The sequence below is a fragment of the Canis lupus genome, chromosome 23 (genome assembly GCF_048164855.1).
Source record: "Canis lupus baileyi chromosome 23, mCanLup2.hap1, whole genome shotgun sequence".
Taxonomy (NCBI): Eukaryota; Metazoa; Chordata; class Mammalia; order Carnivora; family Canidae; genus Canis; species Canis lupus.
Window position 1 is genome coordinate 13,636,763 of NC_132860.1, and position 6,000 is coordinate 13,642,762.

The following is a 6,000-nucleotide window of genomic DNA, read 5'->3' on the forward strand; positions in this document are numbered from 1 at the left end:
GTGCAAGCACCACTCTTGTCCCAGCATGTATATGGTGAATAAGACAGACAAAATCTTTGCGCTCTTGAGCTTACTTACACTTCTTGGAACAACAATCAAATATTTTCCGAGTGGATGAGTGCTGTGTAGGAAGTCAACAGGCTAATGGGACAGATAGTGGCTGGTAGATGGAGGGTGGCAGGGTTGACAGGGAAGTGAGACAGGAACAAGGCCCTGAGGTGGAAACGAGTTTGGCATATTTGAGGAAGAGAATGGCTGGGATTCTTTCTTCTTTTTTGTGACAGAGGGATAAAGTAGTAGAAGATGCAGTAGGAAAGGTAGATACAAAATTCGGGGCAGCCCAGGTGGCTCAGCGGTTTAGTGCCTCCCTTCAGCCCAGGGTGTGATCCTGGAGTCCCGGATCGAGTCCCATGTCAGGCTCCCTGCATGGAGCCTGCTTCTCCCTCTGCCTGTGTCTCTGCCTCTCTCTCTCTGTCACTCATGAATAAATAAATTAAAAAATTTTTTTGACCTTCAGCTTCCCTGAGGGTTGGATTTTATAGATAGCCACTGCCTTGGACCTTCCTTTAAACCGATGTGTGCCCTCCAGAAGTATTCTGTGCCTGTTCTTCTAACCTCATCGCTATTGCATGGAACCTGGCCACCTCACCCTACTCCTTGCATTTGCCCCTGACTGAAATCAAGTCGGAGGCCTTGGTTCTCTGGCGAATACAGCCTTGTTTCACTTAAAATTTAATCACGACGAAATAATGTCTGCTCATGCAGATAGAAAATGCAAAATTTTAAAGTTATCCACAAACCACCCAAAGATAAATATCAGTAAATACTGGTTGTCATTTTGGTACAGATCATTTCAGATATGGATTCATTTATATATACATATTTTAAAATCAGAATATCACGACCTTCTAATGATATAAATGATATAAACTTGATGACATAAATTTCTACATCAACAAGTCAACGTCTGCTTCCACTTTACTTTAAATAATTTATCACGCTGATGATATGCCACAACTGATTCTACCCATTAGTTTTGAAGACTAATAAAAATAACAATTATGACAACCACAGTAATTAATACACGTTAAGAACACTGGTGATTTTACATCCTTTCTGAAGTAAAGAATAGTTAAGTGATTTGCTGAACGCAACATGGATAATGAGTTAACAGCGCTGAAGCAGAAATGACATTTGCTACACATATACTGTGGGCTAGGCCTAGTGCTGATCTCAACATGGAGGTGACTTCTGGTATTTCCTTCAACCTCACAGGTCAGAGCCCCATAGCCCTTTGGTGACCATAATGGGAGAAAGGCATCTGGATGTCCACACCCACCAAGACTGTACATAATATGTACAGAAATCAGGATGCTATTAGGAAGGGAGATGCGGGTACTGCACAGCCTGAGGTGACAGTCTTTATTCTCTTGCCTCAGGTTACGGTCCAGCCTCATGTTTTGCTTCCCCTCCGGGATGGCTCCCCTCACCCCTCATCTCTTACCTTCTCTGAGGTTCATCTATAAAATGGGTATACCATGGTTTTTATTATAGTTGGCTATTAACTAGGAATAAGGCCCAGCCCTGGGCGGCCCAGTTTCCATGGGGTGGGTCCCCACCAATGCCCTTTAAAAAAGTGAGAAGGGAACCGTCAGTGCTTGGAAACTAGGGGTTGAGGGAGAAAGGAACCATATGGAATCAGGTTTTCCCTTACTATTACTGAAGGCAATAGTGAGGGGGAAAGGAGATGGGGTGGGTGTGGGGGATCCTCCAGCAACCTCATTCAGATGTGACACAATTATGGGGCATGTGACAAGTAATGGTTCCTTTAAAGCCCTGCTGGTTTCCTGGGAAAGCTGCTCACAGGTTGACGCACTGAGCTCCCATATAAAGCAGGGCAGTCAGCCAATAACAGGCATCATCAGACGGTTGGGGAAAGACTAGGAGGCCAAAACTGAAGCATGATGCCTCCTATCTAGGGTATCTGAGCTGCGCATTTGCACCCTGACAGTAAGTTGTTGACAGCAAGCAAAGAGACTAAGCAAGTGTTGTTCCCATGGCAGCCTGGCCCTTTCATAGAAGCAAAGAGAATAAGCTACTGTGTGGGACCAAAGAGGCTTCTTTTCCTTTTGTCCAAAGAGCACTGGGGAGGTGGCACACAATTGCATGTCCATGGCCCTGGGTTCTATCTGGTTGGGTCTCCACCACTCACTCCCTGGGAGGGGACTATCTCCCCTCTTCTTGGGCTTCATCTTCAAGGCCCAGCTCACTTGCACTTCCATTACAAAGCTTGCTCAGGCTCTCCCTAATTGTTCTTTTTTGTGTTCTCACACAACACTCTCTACTCCGCTGTGATACCACAGAGCACAGCTTAGCAATGTTGCCATGTCAGTCTCCTCCATTACACTAAGATCTCCAAAGTTAGGGACTGTGACTGATTCATCTTACTGTTCCCTTGCCCAGCTCAGTACTGATGTAGGGTTAGGACTGAGTAAGATTACGTGAATAAATGGACCTGAAAAACGGAGATAGCATTTGCCTGCCTTTGTCCCAGGACTGTTCTAAATCGGGAGTCAAGAGTTAACAACTTTTGTCCAAATGCTACCATTCACTCACTGTGCAGTAATGATAATAACAATTCACATGTGGACAATACTTTCGAGCTAATGATGCAGTTCTGCATCTATTATCTATTTGGTCCTCACACTGAGCCAGTTATGACTTTATCATTTCACAGATGGGGGAAACCAAGCTCAGAGAGGTGAAGTAACTGGTAAAGGTTGCTCAGCAAATAAGGGAAGGGGCCAGAAATGGAACTCTGACCTCTGACCCAGAGCATAGCTTCTCTGTATTACATGTTGTTACTTCCACTGCTAGACCACCCTTGATCCATTATAAAACAAGCAAACAGAAACCTCTCCGTTATAAACTTTGAGTTCATGGCAGATTACTCCCTTCACCTCTTGCTTAATGGAAACGTGGCTTTCCCTTAAGGCCACGTTTCCCCTACATTCTCTTCCAGTCCCTTGACTAGAAGCTGCCCACTCTCATATTCCATGAGGGCCTCCATTGGCAGTCCTGTCATTCCCTGTCCATGCTGACCTACTACTACTCGTCTGCCACGTGCAAATTTACTTCCCCCTTTGAGGCTTGTGCCATCCAACTCAACCCATCAGACCCTTGTCCTAGGGCCTTGACTCTTGAATGAGTGACCCAAGAATAGGAGGAATGATGGGCAGGCCCGTCCTGGAGGCACATGCCACCTTCCACACTATCTCTGCAGTTGTTGTTGTTTGACCACCTCGGTCCCTAAAGTCTTCTCCCTTCCAAGTCCTGCCCTCACTCAGGTGACCTCACTATGTGAAGCTGTTTACCATTCTGTTCTCTTTGTTTCTTGATGTTGGCAGCAACAATAACCACTTCCTCACAGCCACGGTTATGCCTTGGACCTTCTCAGGACCTGAAACCACTCCACTTGAGAGATCTTGAGGTCTGGCGCACTGCATCTTTGACATCATCCCTTGGCTCTCAGCCTTCTCATGCTTTCACTCCATCATGTCTGCTCCTGGACACCCTGGTTAGCACCAGGCCTTTGGCCTCACTGTTTTCTTCCAAGTCCATCACTCCCTTTACTCTTTCTCTTCCTTCTCTGTTTGCCTAGACCTTTAGGGCAGCATGAAAACCAACATTATCTTCTTTTTGCCACACCCATTCTGAAAAGTTTAAACTTTGAATCAGATCAGTCTCTGCCTTCTCCACCCCTACACTTGGATGGCTGAACACAACCGTGCAGACTGGCTCTAAAGCGATTCTGTGGTCACCCTTGACTAGGCTCTCATAGTAGTGCAGTCTTCGTCATCTCTTCCCAGTAAGTTCAAAATCATTGACTAGTGAAACTGATTAATCCCTTCATTCATTTGATAAATATTTACCAGCTGTTATATGCCAGGCAATGTGCCACATGTCTACCTTATGATAGACAAAAACAGTCCATGAACACAGTGCCTGCCTTCGTAGAATTACAGTCTAGCAGAGGAAAGAAACCTTGTCCACTGTGTACAGTGTACAAACATGTAATCACAGTTGGGAAGAGTGCTGCAAAGGGATTAATCCCAAGTATTGTAACAGCACACGATAGGAAGAACTACTACCCTAGTTCGATGGGTCAGAGAGGGCCTCCCTGAGAAACTGACTCTTAATTTCAGGCCTGAAGGAAGGGTTCAGATAAGTGTGAGGAGTTCAAGTGGTGGAAGGAGGGCTTTTGAGATGAAAGGAAGAGTATATGTAAATGTCCTGGCTCAGGAGAGAGAAAGGAAATGAAAGGGGGCCTATGACGGTGTATGGAGGGCACTGGGGGCAAAGTTGGAGAAGTCAACATGAGCCAGATCTTTGGACATTTTAAGGATTTTGAACCAGTTTTATGCAGAGGATGGCATCATCTGATTTGTTCCATCTTTTAGAAAGGGTCAACCCATTCCATTTGTAGTACATTGGAAAGGTTGAATAAGTAACCAGATAGGAAGCTGTTGTCATTGTCCATTCAATGACTGATGGGTTTGTGGAGGTAGACTTGAGAACCTTCTTCAAACTCCAAAAGGCCTATAACTTCTGGTCCCTCCCACCACCACCACCACTACTACTACCATGTTTGGCAATTGACTTGCTTCCTACTTCTTAGGAAACTAAAAATATCAGGTGTGAACGTCCTCAATTTCCTGCCTCTACACCCACACATTTACCTACGTTCACTTCCTTCCCGCCCACCTCAGAGAAGGAGGGTCCAATCTCCTTTCTGAGGCCCATCCTTCTCTCTTCCACCTTCTCTAGGACCAATACCATGCTCCATTGCTTATGCACTCCTTGTCCTATAAACAAACTCAATTCTCTTCCACTTAGATAACCAAAAATTAAAATCCACTCACTTCCTATCACCCCAGATACTACTTCATCTCTCTCTTTCCCTTTATAACAATTTGTATATAGCCTACTCTCTCACTGTCAGAGACAGTAGTGCTCACCAGAGAGTCCATGGATTCCACACGCTTCCCAGCTCCTTTGAAGTTGGACAGGCCTGGTAAATAGCATCTCACTTTGGACCAAACCTCAGAATAGCTGGCTCTTTCCATGAGCTCTTCAATGGCTGAGGTAATTGTGAAGGGGGTTTTGTCTTCCAAAATTACAACTTCAAGATTGATGCAGCCCCAATCACTCTAAGCTACTTGGTGACTGTATACAGCAGTCCCCCCAACACATAGAGTATAAGGAAGAAACAACTTTTTGCTGTGTTAAGTCACTGAAGTTTGGGGGATGGTTCATTACTACAGCCTAGGCTAGCCTAACTAACACATGTACTAGCTCTACTTCCTCACATCTGTGAACTTTTTAAAACAGAATTACATTATTTTTGACATACATTTTAGTCTTCAGATTCCTCTCTGTTGACATTTTACTCAGGCAAATGCCACTACAATTCTTTTATTGCTAAATCACCTAATTTGATTTCCTTGTGTCTTATGACCTAGATGATACTTTTTTTTTTCTCACTCTATCAAAGTGGAATCGAATGCTTTTATCAAGTCAAACCTGATTTAAAAGACTTCTGTGATTTCCAGAATCAAAACTTATTAAACTGACATTTGAGATCCTCAATGATTTAGCCACAGTTTAGCTTCTCCTGTTCTCCTTTACACAGCTTACACATTACTCAGTGCAGCCTTTGATGAGCTCCTCCTCCTTTTTGACCTTCACCATGCTGTTCCCTGCACCTGTCATATGCTTCAATCCTGGTTTCTCCTGTCAAGTAATTTAGACACGTGTGTAAAAATGCTTGCACAGGGATTGCTTATTAATAGCAAAATATTGGAAATGACCTAAATGTCCATTTCTAGGTGATGACTTTAACAGATTTTGGTAAGTTCATGCAATATATACCATGAAAACAATAATGATGATGTGCAGTCCTTGAAATTGTTCCCAATATATTAAGTATAGAGAGCAGTG